Source organism: Serinus canaria, chromosome 4 (assembly GCF_022539315.1).
Source record: "Serinus canaria isolate serCan28SL12 chromosome 4, serCan2020, whole genome shotgun sequence".
Classification (NCBI taxonomy): Eukaryota; Metazoa; Chordata; class Aves; order Passeriformes; family Fringillidae; genus Serinus; species Serinus canaria.
The window spans coordinates 40,206,028-40,219,728 of NC_066317.1; the positions used below are offsets into that span (position 1 = coordinate 40,206,028).

A 13,701-nucleotide genomic window follows, 5' to 3' on the forward strand; every position below is an offset into this window, starting at 1 on the left:
GCCAGGTGTAATGACTCCTTTTCCTTGTATTATTCTATACATTCTTCTATTAATATACTTTAAGATTAGCGTAATATGTTTAAGTAGTATGTCTAAATGAATTGCATGTTACCTGCCTCAGGAAGAAATGAGGAGTATGGATATGATTTCTTTCATTTTTTCTTTTTTTCCTAATAACAATATTTCTTGAATTTTATCTGAACTATGCCAGGTAACATAAAACTAATTTAATGTTAGAGAATGGAAGCAAAATGGACGTACTCTGTTTTCAGAAGTCTCCCTTGAGAGTGTGCATTCATAGAACTGATCATCTCAATCTCTGAAATAAGTATTTTTTAGAGTGCAGGAAAAAAAAAATCTACAGAAGGAAAGCTATGGATCACATGCTTTGTACTGGACTTCACCTAGCCTCATAAGTGTTTTAGACCTATAGAAACTTGAAGGATCTTACAAGTAAGACTTTTTTGTCAATGTCATGTGTGTTTTCAGTAGCCCCCACTGCTGAAAAGTAATGGAGCTATGAAGAAGGGTGGCCATGCTCCTGGACAGGATGGAATACCTTGCTACACACAGGTCATATACAACATTATTTGTGGCTAATCCTGTATAACGGGATGCAAGTAAAAATGCATGAACTTGTGTTAACTGAACTTAGTGCCAGGGATGCCTGCACTCAGAGCATCAGAGCAGCTTTCTGAATTTGTCACAGAAGTGTTCTACAGATAACTCAGGCATTTGAAAGACATGAGTCAAGACAGCAAGTAGAAAGAATCACACTCTGACGTTATTAACATGAACTGGCCTGCAAAATAGCATATGGTTCATGAAGAGTTGGTTCATGGTTCATGAAGAGTTGACTCTGCTGTTGTTCTGCAGAACAGCAGACCTGCATTCTCTTTAAGACACCAAATGTCTTTAGCTATATTGAGTTCTCATTTTCGACTTTAGATTTATGTTAAACTGAAACCCCTAGCTATTTTTTGGTAAGATACTTTACAGTTATAATAAGCAGCTATGTTGTAATTTTTAATATGTTCAATAATCCCATTATATCACATAGAATCCACTAAAAATTATTATTATTATACCTTTGAATCAGCACCAAATACCTTCATTAAAATGTAAGGATACTCTCAACTTTGAAGTGAAATCACAGGAATTTAAACCCTTCCAACTATTGAAAGCACATTACCTAAATATTTCAAGGCTCTAAGTCACCTGTTAGAACCAATTCCAATACTTTAGCCAATTCCCTATAACTGGGTGCAAACCACGTAACTGCTCTCATAATGATGTGAAAAATGACCACAGCCACTGCAGCTATCATTCTGAAACTGGACCAACAGGATAATATGCCTGCCTACTTTGCTAGTAAAACTAACTTCCTCTGTTCCAAGAGCAAACAGTTAAAAATGAACAGGAAAATAAACGTGAGAAGGCATTTTCAGGAAATGGGGAACAGAAGCTTATTGTTAATCTCACTCTTAATATACGTTGCTAGGCCATTGTTTCAAGAACTTGGTACAAAGTTATTTGTCCTTCAGGTCTGTTTTCTGCTAGACTGTGCTTAACTCTTGTGTAAGACTGTGGCTGCTTTTTGGGAAGCTGCTGAGGGCATTACAGAGTGGTGTTTTCCTAAAGGCCTGAACCTCAGAAATGTAAACAAGCTAGGACTCAATCTGTGATTTACCAATGCAAGTAACAGGGTCTTTTGAGCCCAAATGAAAAGGGGCAATATCTAAAATACCCATTTTATATATATATATATATATATCCATCCAAATTTCTACGCATCTGCTTGTCTTTTAACAGCTAGTTAAAACTCTCCTCCTGAGCCAAGCAAGCAATGCCTTGCCTTAATGAAAGGACTTTGGTGGCAGCTGTCCTGTGCAACCTTGTGTTTTATCAATCTTAAATCTGAGGCACAAGTATCCAAAAGACGTTCTCGGGTTTTTTCCACTCCTCAGCAAAACCATGGAAGATGACTTGATGCCATCCCGTTATTCCTAAAAACACTGTAGTGATGGACATTAGAACACCTGCCACGGATATGGAAAACCTGGATTAAACTTCCAGAAGGATTTAGAGTCACATCTCCCACTTCCGTGACACAATACCAAGCGTCCTGCTATTGTCTGGTCTTTTGAGGACACTGGCCTCTTTCACAGAGTAATCACATCCTCCACGTGGCTCACAGAGCAAGAACTGCACTCTCATAAGCATAAGAAAGAAAAAACTTACCCAGGAGAAAGTTTGAGCAACTGCCTTCAGTTACTCTGAAATATTTACAGCAGAGCAATATACTCTGAAACACTAACACCTTCCCAGAGTTATCCATGGATAGAACTGCTCCCTTCTCGTGGGAGAACTGCCATCACCAGGCTCTGGGGCCATGATCCTGTGTGCAGCTGGCACTCTCAAGCTGCTGGTCCATGTAAGGGAAAAAGGAATCCACAGAAGTAACACAAGTGCAAAATCCTTCCTCCTGCTCCACAAAGACTTATGTTACAGAGCACACAAGGCCTAACAGCATTCTGCTTTTCCTTAAACCACCAGATTATGGCCAGGCCAGCTTTACACCTCCGCACTCTGTACTCAGCTTCTATTCCAATTACCACGACTAAATCCACAAAGGAATTTAGGCTTCTCAATAATTAACACAATGGTTTTCTGCCAATTTGCTGAGCTGCCAGGCTAGTAATGAAAAAACAAGGGACCTATATGAAAACAATCCTTAGCTTTACCTATTAAGTAATTTTAATGTTTTCTGCTACTCATAGCATAGAAGGTAGGAAACAGCTGAGCTGCTGCAGGAGAGGCTTTCAGGCACTCAACCCTAAGGTGGGCACTTGTCACCTCAAGTGAGTACAAAACCTCTCACTACAAGTCAAACAACAGTGTAGAGAACCATCTTTACATCACTGGTCCTTCAGTCAGTTTATTCATTTTACTACTGTGATCCACCAACTGAAAACACAACCTAATGAGATCATTCTTCAGCATTTTGGAATGCAAAGTAACACTACCAGAGTCCAGTATTTTTCTGATACCTCTTTCTTTTTTCCCCCATTAGTCTGATTTCAAAGGCAATATCTATTTTTCAGCAACCCAACATTTGTATTTATGCTTCCTACCTCTAATGGCAGCATACAATATTGACATAATAGAAACAGATGAAGTCAGACAAAGCTCACCAAGACACAAATTGCTTTGGCAAACTCTTTCTTTGCTGCTCCCAGTTTCACATAATCATGACAATGATCAGTCCTTCAGGCTGCAAAGAAGGTAGCTATTTCAAGAGCTCAGGTACATGACACCAGCAGACTGAACCTACTTGCAGCTACACTGCCTCCACCTTTGTCCACCTTCATGTTGCTTATCAGCAAGAAAAGGTGCTGCCAAAATGCCTGAGCCTACCAAGCCTGCTCCTGCTCCCTACAAAAACACTCCTTTCTGCAGTATGATGGAGCACGCAACAGGAAGCTCCTAAAACAGAAAACTGACCCCTTCCTGTTCAAATCTCTTTGTTCCTGAAGATCATAATTTTCCCAAAGATCTGACAAGCCCTCATGCAGTAGCTTGGAGGGAAAGGAACTCCAGGAAAGGTTTCCAGGAAGTTTTACAGCTCCCAAAAGCAAAGTTAAAGCATGATACCAACACCTGCCAGTGGAGAATGGCTCAGGAAATCAGTGCTGAGCTTGTGTTTGTTTTTTCTTCTTGTTAATAGAGGCACATGATAATGTAGTCATCTACCATGTATTGCTCCAGCTAAGTGAAAATGAGTTTTTGTTTGCTGTTTGTGTTCTTTACAGGACTATTAATTGCAGAACAGGCTATTAGTTTGAAACATTTGTTTGAACTATATTAATGCTTTTCCTAGCTCAGGAAAGTCAATTTGATATTTGCTGTACTCAAGGCAATGCAGGATGTTACAGTTGTGCTGCCAGTTAATTGCTCCATGTTGAATTATCTGTAGGTCAGAAGTAATTTTTCAGCTAACAGAATTTGACTCTCATTTAAGTGGCAAATAACAGAGACAAGAAGAGCAAAGTCACCATGGTGACATTACATTAGGAATTTTTAGAAATTTCCTTATTCTTCTCCATAGGTAAGCTTCCACTGCTGATCAGTGAACATCAGTAATGAAGAATTCAAAACTGCAGCCATATTTTCCACTGCAAACTTTCTCCCTGAATGGAAAAATTCTTCCACAAGGAAGACAGTCTACAGACACATCTCTAAAACAGGACTTCTCTGCTATCTCTGTTTTTAGTAGCCAGTATGACTACACATTTTATGAGATGCAGTGGATACTCCTTAGGAAAATTAGGCCATTAAAGAGATCACAATTCATATGACAAAGGCCAGTGCCACCCAGAAAGGTGGAGAGAAAAGATCCTTAAAAATATTCTTAAACAGCAACAAACTGAAAGCTGGAATAACACGACTGTACATATTTTGCACGTTGGGTAGAGGAAGGAGCACCTGTGTCATACCATAAATCTAAGGTGGTTGAAGCTGCACAAAAGAAGGTTGGGAGAGGGGTTCTGAAGATAGGTGACAACTGAAGTCAAATGTAACATAATCCTCAGTAGATGTCCTATTTTGTATCCATGCAGTTTTACACCTACTAGGTAGTTTCCTCTCTTTGAAAAATAAACACATGGAAAGGTGGATTTCCCTTCCTAGAAATTATTTACTTCCTCAGAACTTTAACATCCTCTGTTTTTCAAATTCCTCTGCCTATTAGTAATAACAGCTCAAAAGGCACTTCTTTCCCCTTAAGGCTGTTTACTGTTCACCAGCTTGATGAAATGACTGTTCAAAACAGAAAACTTCAGTTTTAACCCTTAGACAATGATCACTACAAGCAGCAACAGAGTAGTGCACATTTGCACTTAAAAAACCTGAAGGATAAAGTCAGTGACTTGTGGTATCCTCTGCTTCTAAAGAGGCTTGAAAACTTAACCTAAATGGAAAAACAAAATTGAGAGGTTGAAAGATAAATTTTCTCTGCCAAATTTTATACAGAATAGCTAATCATACAGTTTTCTATCTTACTTCCCAAAGGAGATGGTAAAGATAAAAATGTTGTCAAATTACAGCCTTGTATATAAAGGCATCAAAAGTAGACAGCAGACATATCTTAGCAAAAGTTTAATTATTACAAATTTAGTGTCCAAAACAACATTAAACTGTTTGTGTTCTGTTTGCCCTGCCTTCTGCTTTGAACCCATTGACTTAAATTTTAAGCTCAGGCACATTTGATTCCTGCAGCAATTAAACAAATTGCTCATAAGGAGAGCATTGGAAAAGAATTTGATGAGTTTTTTTGTCAGCCTTTACATTCTGATCAGCAGGGTGAAAAAAAATTACATATGACTGACAGTTATCTGAAGACTGGAGTTTGAAAGCAGAGGGCAACAACAGAGGGGGAAAATCATTAATAGTTTTACACAGTGTCTGTACAGCTTCTGGTTATTTATAACAAAATCAGCTTATGATAGATGGGTGGCATGAACTAGACACACATGAATTGAGATCAAAGTCTAAATTGTCCAGAAGTTGAGCAGTTCAAATAATTTTAACGGTGCTTTCAAAAAGACAAAGAGCATTGAAATATATTAAAAAAAAAAAATCAAACCTCTATGCTAACGTTTATGTGATCCACACCTAAAGAAGTCAACACACAAAATCTTTTTATGATGCAGCATTGAAACATTGCTGCCTTTGAGATGACAACACAAAGACATCTCTATTTCCTGGTTCCTCCTCCTCGTGAAACAAGTGACCTGGTTTTGATGGTGACATTTCAAACTCACAGGTGTGTCTGATACACAGAGCACAGGAAGCCTAAGGTGAAACAACATCACAATTGCACTGACCTCAGATTGAAAATCTGGTTAGCATCTGCAGGATTCCCAGCTGAAATGCACAATTTGAACATAACTTCTGATGTTCATCAAGTTTTGAGAGGCAGGATTGTTTATCTAACAGAGCATCCCCAAAATATGGTAAAATTTGTGTATATAAACATGTGAAGCTGTTTCCAGTAATAAATACACTGTAAATAAGGGTAGCAGATTCATTCAAGATGGTGCCAACCTTTTCAGCCCAGATCTTACCAATGACAGTAAGACTTAAATGCTGATGCAAGTAATGACAATCAGAAAATCATCATATCAAGGGACACAAATAAACACAAGTGCAACACTTTTTTTCACCTTTTAGATAAATCTTTCCGGTATTTTTCAAAAGAAATTTACAGGCACTTTGGGCTGAACCTAAAGCTAGAATAGCAAAAATCTGGATGCTAAGGCCTTTTCAATGGTGTTTTAAAAGCACACATTTACTGTAACTACTTTTAATTAATTCAGGAAGGATTCCTACCATTGCATTCAAAGAGAGAAAACATCAATTAGAGCTTTCAAAAATACCAAAGTCTATAATAATATAATTTGTAAGTGTCATTTTGCTAAATTCCTCTCTGCCCTTTTCCAACAAACATTTAAATGAATTCTAAGTTCCTTGTTTAGAGTATGTCTTGGTAAAGACAACACCCAGGTTTAAAGTAAGTCACGGAAGAACAACTGCCTTGAAGTCATGACCTTGCTTTTAAAAATATTATTCAGACAGGATTCTTACAAGGCCAAACTTGAATCATCATTTCAGCACTTAACAGCTTAAGATACTAATTTAGGATTATGAGAAACAACACATTAGATTTCACGGTTTTGAAAATGTAATGGTAAAAATTCTACAATTGTTTATTGTACCCACAAAAAAGGGTAGACACCTCAGAGTTTAGTTACAAACCTATCCCTAAAAAAGTTCATTAAAAAAATTTATCTGCCTCTGGGCAAAGCAAACCTAAAAATCCTTTTAGGTCTTTAAGAAAGTGCTTAGTAAAAACTATCCACGTGTCCTCACCAGAGAAAATAAGTCCAGAATTCAAAAGAAGTGGTTTCTTTTATGAAGATTTAAATTACATATATTATCAGATTGTTTTGACAATTTTAGGTATTGAATGTGAAATTTTCTCAGCATTATCTGCAATTAGTTCAGAAAAACCCCTACAGTTTTAATGACCATAAAGAGAAGCTGTTCCTAAACATACTGGAAGATAAAGTCCATAGAAGTCTAAATACAACATATACAATACTGAAGATGACAGGAGAATTACATAGATTTGACAGGACTACACCCATGAAAGCTTGCAATATAATTATTCTTTCAAGTCATGTCTGACCTCAAGCCACCTCCAAGCTCCAGCTCAGTTCATAATTTTCAAACCAAGTAACACACTGAGAAATGGACATTTTCCATAAAGACATTTGCAGCCCTAATACACTTGTGTATAAAGCAAAACACATGAATTACCCCATCAACATTCTAACAGACTTTGTCCCAGTTAAAACAATTTGGTGCAAAACCAAGGGACAGAAATTAGAGCTCCCTACCACCTGATCTCACCCTCAAAACTGCATTATTCCATTGCTGGTGCAGGACAGCTAGAGAGAATCCTATTTCCATAATGGGTAATCACATTGAAAATGTAGACTTCTAATGCTTCACCTAAAGCACTTGTGAAGGGATGGGATTCATCCATTTGGGTCTCCCAAGAATAAAAAACTACAGAAAGAAAAAAAACACAGAAGGAGATCAATTTGTTTTCAAATCTGAAAATTTCAATTGGAGTTACTATGTGTGCAGATGAAGACTAAAAATCAATTTAAAAAATGAAATGTGTAGCTTGCCCTGGCACACTGTGTATAGGCTGGAGATTTGACTAGAATGCAAACATAATGCAAACGGGACTTTTTGTTTGTTTGTTTTTTTAATAAAAACAAAACAAAAAAACCCAACAAAAAACCAAACCAAAACAACCAAAAAAAAGAAACCCCAACCCTTTAATGCTCAGGTATGTGAACTTCTCGAGGAAGTGGCTCATGTTTCTTCACACTTGTTTCCCCTTCACTCTGAGTGTGTGCTGTAGCTTTTCCTGAGAGGACTGATTTCTCCACAGCACTTTTGAAATCTGATTTCTAACTTTGTTTTGGTCCCCCCATGAGGAATGCTATTGTTTAGGCCTCTTGTCAACACACAATTTAACTCCAGCATCTGAACCCACGGTTTTAAGTAACACGTTCTGATCTATGCAAGATGCACCCCATGAGACCAGTCTAATATTTTTTTTCTTTGAAGCCACTGTAGCTGTCCCTGCCCAGAATAGAGGGCACATATAGATGGCTCGTTGTCTTGTCACTGCAGCAATTATATCTATCTTTTCCCTTTCAAGCACTTTTGTAATTCTCTTCCTGTCTCCTCTTGCAACTCCCAGAAGTCTCTTCACAGTATCTGCTCAAATTTCCCCACATACATTTCATGCACTCATAAGCAGCAGTAATCTTTTATCATAAGAACACTTCCCAAGTTCATCCACAAAGCTACAATTTGCTTCTTCCTCAGACCCCCTTTATATTTTCATTTCTGCTACAGGAAATCAAGAAAACCACTGGTGTTGTAGTCAAGCAGAGGTCAAACCCATGTGTTAATAAACCTGCTTTTCAGTTTACCTTTGCATCAAGCCTGCCCCATCTTTCATGTTCAGCACATATTGCAAAGAGTACCTGACCCTGCTGTACTTTCTGTAGCTCTTACTGACATGTTTGTTTTCATTTGTGTTTTTTATCTAAGCAGTGACTGATTTTAGAGAATTACGTTTAAGATGATTACACCCCTAAATACAACAAAAAACATATTCACACCTGAATTAATTTAGCATACCATCTCTGCAATTATTATTGTTTTTGCTCATAAGATAAGTATTTCCTGAAGCTGGAAGGGATCCTCCTACTGCTTTGTATGTATTAATTACAACAGGTGCTGGCTTTCAAACAATTTGGTAGAGTTTGCAGTCCTGACAGGACAAAGTGTGTCCTGAATTTGGCCTTTGCTCAAGACCATAAATCAGTCATCTCTGAATCAAATGCCAATGGCAAAAACATGTGAACATGTAAATCTATGGCTATGCAAATAAGGAATTAAAAACCTCTCTCTTGAACTTGTTTAGAAGTAGAATGATAATCTGCAAGGCTCAGATTACATGATCCGTATCTGTAAAGTGACCCTTATAGAAGAGGTCTCTTAAAAGACTTGAATTTGCCTGATTATCTGCATGTATGTCAAAACAAAGCCTTTGGTTTGGTCTTTATTCTACTGTCAAACCTGTCACCCTTTCGTTTTGCTCTCATACAGTAGCACTTCATTTGATTAGCCTCTTTTTATAGTTTACTTATTCAAAGAAAACCATTTGATTGCATCAGTCACACTGAAATAATTATTTCCTTCAGATTCCTAACAAATACAGATTTCTCCAACAGAAAAACTGCAATTACCATGAATTTGATTATCTGGAGAATGTCACTGCTTAGAGTTCCCTGTTCATTAGAAATTCACTAGAAACTAAATTAAATTAAATTTGTGCTGGCAACTGCTGTCTTCTGTCAGGATTTGCTTATTAAAACGTGTAACTGCATAAACTGGCTAGAAGGAGCAGTGTGATGTACCTGATCAATACATGAATTAAAGGAAACACACCCAGTGTTTTGCACTGGCAGCCCTTTGGGTTGCTACAGCTTGGTTTTCTTTAATTTTTTTACTGTTAGTGGGAAGAAAGAACGAAGGTACAAGGTTGATGCCTAAACCAGACAATAACTGTGTAAGATTTTAACAAGCACAAAGCACAAAATACACAAAAGTCAGTAGTGTGACCTGTGTCTTCAAAAGGGAATTATTTCTTGGATACTTCACCTAGGCCAATCCCTAAAATTTAGGATTGTCTCAAAAGCTGAAACGGTCAGAAATTCAGAACACATGTGATGTTTGCAAACAGCAGTTGAAATACCAACAAACTTGGGCCATCTAATCCATTAATCCGCTCCTTATGAAGGTCCATGAAGGTTGCTTTATTGGAGAGAGCAAAACATCCTGTCCTGAAGATTTACTAAATAACCTTCATAAAATACAATTTTTTTGTAATTCTCACCAATCAATAATTGCCTCATACCAATTATTTACTCTTCCTTATTTATCATAGTCCAGGTACTAGAAAAGCTGTCATATCAACAGATAAGAGAATCTGAAGTTCTCAAATGAACACAAAAATCAGGGAGAAACAGGCAGTTAGTACCTTAAAAATGTCATTTTGCACCTGCTTGATGCCAACATGTCAGATTACATTTGTTTTTATAAATGTTTATACATATTGATTTATGATTAAAAAATGAAGGTTTTTTTTATTTTATAGTCATGTCTAATTTCTAAAAATGAACATTAAAAGAAAAACAACAGTCAAAGCACCCAATTTATTTAACTCATGCTTTGTTCTATTGCCTGAACCACTACTTTTCACTTATGATCACTTCAGGTAGGGAAAATACTGTTCATATGCACAGAGACCCTCTGCAGTAACATATAATTTCTAGTTCATGCATTTTTCAGACATCAGAGTTGATCCAGATAACTGAATCTTGGATATCCTCCCCCACCCCAACATTTGCTAAAACTAAACTCTGATAAAGCATTAGCTTTCAGCAAGTTAATCCCAGTGAGAAATATGTGGCTTTATTAAACAATATAGCACTCAAGGTACACTGTGGTGATGAAGCTTTTTGTTCAGGCTATGGTTAATTAGCCTGAACATAAAACATGGCATCATGCTGGCAAGAATGCTCTGTGGCTGTCCTGCTCTTGACATAGCCCCTACCCCTTCTAATCACAGACTACACCATCCAACCTAAGCCTCTTAGGAAGGGTTACAGTCACCTTTCAGCCCTGCTGCCTGCTTGAACTGGGATTTCACCTATTGGTGCTGTTCAAAAAAGAAAAAAAAAACAACCAAAAAACCAACCAAATAAAAACCCAAACCCCAAATCAAAATAAAACCACAAAACCACCAATACATTAAGAAACTAGACATGTTGCTCTTAAACTGTTTGAAAAAACACAAAGACCCTTCCACCTATTTTGACCTTCAGTCACAACTACTGATTTCTGATTAGAATAACTCATGATCCTACAACCAAATGCAGCCTTAGAAATCAATGCATTTTACTATCTTCATAAACTTCAATGAATCTGATTTTCAGCTGTGAGAACTGCAGTTATTGACTCCATTTCCATTTGGTTTCATCATGCATTCCTGCATATTCTTTTGGGTCCTGAAGAAGCAAAAAAATAAAGCTACTATTCTTGTGGACAAATTTAGTTGATAAGCCACTGATGCTAAACTAAGGATAGCTTTAGGTACCCAACAAACAGTTCAGCTGTACACTGCTTTAATACTTGTACATAAAATGCAAGATGAGTACCCTTAAAAGAAGTAAAACTTTCATTATTCTGTCTCTCAGCATTATTTAACAGCTGCTTTATGAAAAGGCTAATAAAAAAGTTTGGTTTATAGTTTGATCATAGTAATGATTGAGATGAAGACTGTTTGCTTTTCCTTTTAGTGGTTTTTCCCACTATTCGAGACTCAGGACCTTCAGTATCACCTCTTCAAAAGTGCACTATGTTACTCAGGTTACTTAAGAGCACAGAACCACATCTGTTCTATTCAACCCCCTGATGGTGGTTGGTGAGGTTTTTAAGGGTGGATGAGTCAGAACACTATCTGTATTCAGTACAGAGAGACCAAAAAAATCAATCTATTTAGGGAAAGAAGTTAGAAATAACAGAAGAAACGGGTCCGCCTTTGGAATTTCCTACTTCATAGCAGCATTAGCTATGATGTATCACTGTTATGGAACAATACATCTGAACAGAAAAACACATTACATGCTTCAAAAACACTGAAAGCAGAAGTAGATCTAAAATTTTGTCATCTAGCATGCCTTTAGTCAAAGATACATGCTGCCCTTTTAAGTACTTACTTCTCTCCCTTTTCCCTCCCATACATGAACTTTTCCATTACATCAGTGCCTTTGAAAGTCTTTCTAGTTTTTGTTTTAGCTTTTAAATGTTAAGAAGCTTCATAATTTCAGAAAGGTCAGCTTGTGTCTTTTCATGAAAGCGTTTTGACAAAAGACTACTTGAATAAAAATGAACACAGAGCATCTATGGCACAGTCTTCTCTCATATAGGAAGCTACATGCTACATACAAGAGTAAAGAAAGGAAATTCACACTGGCAACAGTAACATGCTTAATTCAATAGGAAAGAATGACATGAGAAAGGACTGGTATCAGAGCAGTAGGACACAACCACAAAGTATACATTTGTACAATTCTAGTTTACAAACAGGTAGAAACTAACAATTTTTATTTCTATTTTTGTGCAGACAGCCTCACCAGAACAGAAATACTTTTGCAAGGTCACATCTGATGGAGGCTCTGCATTTCAGACACAACCACATAATTGATGTATTACATTCAATACCTGATCCTTCTGGTGCAGAAGTGAACTTCAGCCATTTCACAGTGTAACATCATACAATGTACCCTAACTCAGTAACTGTGTCTTCCCTGGCACATCCCTTCTGTATTGCTGCTCACAGGCTGGCCATGTCTGTAAGTACGCTGAGAAGAGTCCACAGGCTGAGGACAGAGAACACATTTCCACACTAGCTCTTATAAGGTTACTGTGCCCTACACACCCCATGATTGGTTGATGCTTATCACTGTTTGCTCAAACCTGATTATTCTAAACAAGCAGCATACCAAATAAGCTGTTACCACTTCATTTTACCTCCTCCGATCATCCTGGTCTCTCATTTCTATCACTGTTTGCACCTGCTACTATGACACTGCATTTTAGGATTAATCTGCCTGGTTTTGCTTTGTTGGTATTCTGTTTAAGAGCTACACACAGACCCAGAGTCACCTTCTAAGGTCATCTGTCTAAAAAATGTTTGAAGCGACTGTAATGTTAAAGCATGACAGCTGATGTTATTTACATCTCTGCTGACCAAGAGAGAGCCTGACTTTGGATAACCTAGAGGTTTTCCAATAATGCATATCACCTCTTAAAAAAAAACAAAACATGGTTCCACTGAAACCTAGAAAAACTTCTAGACTTCACCTAGAACTCTACACTACCATTTCTAATACCAAGCTTTCCAATTTGTCCTAAGTCATATTATTGTCAAGGTCTTCTTGTAAACCTTCTGTTTAGGAGTACACTTCAAATCATCATGAGAGGAAAAATGTCCCTCTCCATGCATGCCCATTTGATTTCTACATCAGTGACCCAATTCTAGGCCTTTAAAACTTACATGATGTGGAATTAGTTTGCACTGGATACGCTCCTTACTTAGTTGCTGTTTCTTACCTCTAACTCATTGAAATTCTTCCTCCACATCAGATTCTATTGCAGTACCTCCATGGCCACTACTGACAGTCACCGATTTGATTTACAAATAGCTCTGATGGGATCAGATGTTGCCAAAGAGACAGTAAGGAAGCAGAGGGAAGCTGGGAATCGATATGAGAAAAATAACAAAAGGAGAAAAGCAGAATGGAAAGAGCACAGAATATTGGTTTAAATAATACTGACTAATAAGATGCATCTATCAGCACCTAATGGGTGCACACTGTTTAGTGATTAGTCATTGTTAGTCTTCACTTGTTTTCCTCAAACCATAAATTCTTCATAGTGAGAAGAATCCTCAGTGAGAATCAATTCACCTTGAACTGCAAGATC

The 13,701-nt window shown here is 37.4% G+C and overlaps 1 protein-coding gene across 2 annotated transcripts in view; it reads right to left on the bottom strand.

Annotated features, from left to right (window-relative positions):
• The window catches only part of SORBS2 (sorbin and SH3 domain containing 2), a 204,196-nt gene that overhangs the window by 130,466 nt on the left and 60,029 nt on the right, over positions 1 to 13,701 (bottom strand). The window lies entirely within an intron of this gene.